This window comes from Tachypleus tridentatus, chromosome 12 (genome assembly GCF_004210375.1).
Source record: "Tachypleus tridentatus isolate NWPU-2018 chromosome 12, ASM421037v1, whole genome shotgun sequence".
Taxonomy (NCBI): domain Eukaryota; kingdom Metazoa; phylum Arthropoda; class Merostomata; order Xiphosura; family Limulidae; genus Tachypleus; species Tachypleus tridentatus.
Window position 1 is genome coordinate 12,267,959 of NC_134836.1, and position 3,755 is coordinate 12,271,713.

The window sequence follows — 3,755 nt, forward strand, 5'->3', positions numbered from 1 at the left end:
AAAAAACAAAGTGTAAGCTTTAAAATTAGCAGTTTGATATTATTTTAGAACCATATAAACACCAATCTTTAAACTTTCATTATAACAGTTATTATTCTCTTTTTTTTTATAAAGAGAAAGAGTAGTTGAGGTTTAAGGTAAAATTATTTACTAAATATTAATCAAACTGATTTATTTAGATTTAATTTTTAAGGATACTTTATTGATTGATTCTTCTTTAGCAGAAAAACATAATCACTGCTGTACTTTGATTAAAATAGTTAATGGAAATGAGTCTTGTTTTTGAAGATTAAATATATAATGCTTTTTAAGTAGCATGAAAACCTTTAAGAAATGAAATATTCCTGTGTACAATGCATATTTCACTTAACCCTATTGCAATGGGTATCCTTTACTGTACATGACAAAAGATTTAAGTGTCTTATATTTAAAGTTTTACTGAGCTTATTTTATTTGTGTTATACCAATAGTATAACATTTATCAAATAAAGTATTGTATAACATTTTCTGAATAAATAATCATCAATTTTACTTAATACGCTGTTTATTCCTGTGAGAAAGTTAAAAACCAGCTTGGATGATTTTGTACTAACTCTTGTTACATAGTTAGAAAACCTGAAAAATTATAAGGGGAAATTGGTTACTTTTGCATATTGTTAGTCTATTTTCTTTGGTGCATTACTGAATTAAATAAAATTATTTAGTGCATTACTACCATTGGTGTGGTGTGTGTTAAAGGGAGCGTTTAGTTTCATTGACAGTTGACAGCAAGAGAAAAGATGATTTGCTAAGTGCTTTATATCTTGTTTTCCATGGTTATTCTTTATTTATTATCATAAAAATAAAGTATAGAATTAAGGATCTCTCTCTTTACATTAAGTTTAGATCAGGTGAAATAAATAATAATAATTTTATAAGCTACACATGCAAACAGCTTGTAGTAACTCATTGGTAATGCAATTCAGTAGTTCAATGTGAACTGCACATTTCCAGAGTGATATGCAACTTATAATGGTGCAGGTAGTAGTTGGGGGCTTATTTCAATTTGGCAGGGGGGGGTTAAGAGGTCAGTCATATTGACTAAATTTATATATAGTTAGGGTAGAGAAAATAACAGATAAAATGTAAAATTTTACTAAAAATAAACATTTGAAATGTATTTCGGAGGTTTTAGAGATTAAACAAGTGAAACTTGATATTTTTTACATGAAAAACTATTTTAATTTAAACATGAAAATCACTTTGCACATGGACTGTTCAAAACAAATACCCTATATATTGATGGACTATATATTGAAATCATTATTTTAATTTATTGAAAGTACTTCATTCAAAATTATTTTTTGTACATGAAAGACACATTATCTGAAAGATTGCCAACGATATACACACTATTTTGAAAATTAGAAGTATTAAATCTATAATGATATTAAATGATTACAAAGAGATCACATGGTTGGTTAAATTGCCCAAGCCAGTGTTGAGAGAATTAATAAGAAATTAACTTTGTCATAAACCTAGGATGCCTGTATCATTAGAATCTTCACATTCTGAAGTAAGCAATGGTGTGGAATCCACAGACACAGGAGAAACAAGTGATAGCAGCTCACATAGTGTTCCTAACACTGCAATATCTAGTCCCAAACTCCCACCAACAGAAAATCATCCACAGAAGGGTACTTCATCAGTCACACCACAGAAAGAAGCTCCTTCACCTTGTAGCTCAGTTGAAGACAGCCAAGAACAACAGAATCTTGAAAGAGTAAAATTTGTTCATGTTTCAGTCAAACCCCAGCTGATAGAACCATCGGAGATTAAAGTCAGCGAAAGTGTGGTTCTTCAAGTTGCAGAACCTGTACTTACTCCAATAGGTACTGTTACCTTGTAGTTCATTTATTTCATAAATCATTTTACTGTGTGCGTGATGTTTCCCCAGTTCATTTATATTTAAAACAACAAAATCATGTACAAACAATGAACACACAGTTAATTTTTTTTTTCTAGGCAGATATATTTCTAGACGACATTTCCAATTGATAAGACACTGTAGGCAAAGTAAAGACGTGTAGTTAGGCAATCTTTGCTGCTTTTTTAGAGTAAATCCAGTTGATTTTTCGTAATGAAAACTATGTGTGTGTTTATCTTATTTAGAATTCAGGTACTGTTTTCATGTTTAAACATTAACATTGTGTATTTTTATTACCAATAGATCTTGCTGATTAACTACATAATTGGCATTAAAAATAATTTGTTTTCATCGTATTTTAAAATAGTTTATTTTGAGCATTATAAATTAATTAAATATTAATAAATGAATTGGAAAAATTTCCAAATGAAATTGATTTTACCCAGACTTGACTAGAATGATGTATGTACTAGTAGGTGGTTTTTAAAAGCTATGGATGTATTAACATATGCAGTATAAAGGAAGGGGTTATTGTTAATGTACAAACCTTATGTACTTTGTTATTCATCTTGCTGGCAGCACTAGTATTAGAAGGACAGTCTTGCCACTAAGTTTTGTAAATTCGTTTTTTTTTTCATCATTTGCATGAAAAGATTCAACTTGAATTTCAGCCTAATATTAACATAAAGAATATAGTACAGATTTAAAAAACTGGTTGATGAAGGCCAAGGGAAAGGCAGTACTGCCATGTACAAAGAGCAGTTTGGAATGAGAGAAAATTCTGTTATAAAATCAGCTGACATAAAAAAAATGTATACCAACTGGCTAGTGTCTTTGAAAGTAAATGTTACATTGACTAAAGTAAATTTTTCTACTAAAATTGGAAGCTCTATTAGTTTTAACAGAATAGTGATAAAATTGGAGGTACGGGTTATTTTATTTCTTGTTGGCTTTATTAACTTAACCATGGTCATGTTTTTAGGATATTGAAGAAAAACAACAAAAAACAAACTTGCATCACAAAAACGTATACCGAAAAGTTTTAAAGTCCTCTTTTTGAAATTTAAGTTTTTCCTATATAAGTGTACTTTTGAATACTAACTTTTCACCATATTATCTGTCCAATACTTGAGTGTATTACTTGTATTTTGTACAATAATGTTGTGCTGCTAGAGTAAACTAATTTATAAAAAAAATATATATATATATTCGTGCATAAGTTTCATGTCCATCTTGCTGTACTATCAGTAGTGGTCAGGATTGTCTTGTTATTAGTTCATAAAGTTGGTCTGATCTTGTAATAATATATTCGTATGTTTTGCCAAATTGATAAGAGGATTAGAACTAATTTGGTAGCAATTAGTGTTTTTAATAAAAATTTTTACAAAATGTTTAAAACATTTTCAAGATATCAGCATATACCTCTAACAGCTTAGTAAAAATCGTGAACATAATTTGAACTAAATTAATTTCAACAGTTTAACTAATCTTGTTTAATTTAGAAATTTTACATCTCAAAGATCAACAAATTGCAGAAGCTTTGGCAGAAAATGTTTTGAAAAAGCAAGAGCTCATTTCCCAGATTTTTCAGATTCCAAGGGAAGAATTTCAGTATGTTGCTGAGGTATGATAGAATTCTATAATTTTTTTTTCTTTTACAAATATATAAACGTTTTTTTGGATGTGTTATGCAAATGTTAAATAACATGGATGTTTTAGATTCCAAGAAGTTATACTAACCAATGAATCAGCACACTTGTCTAAATCAGTATTAATTACTTTAATGTTACTGTGAAAGTTTAATGTATTTTATGTACCTGTGATATTCACAATTGTAAATGTCTTTTTC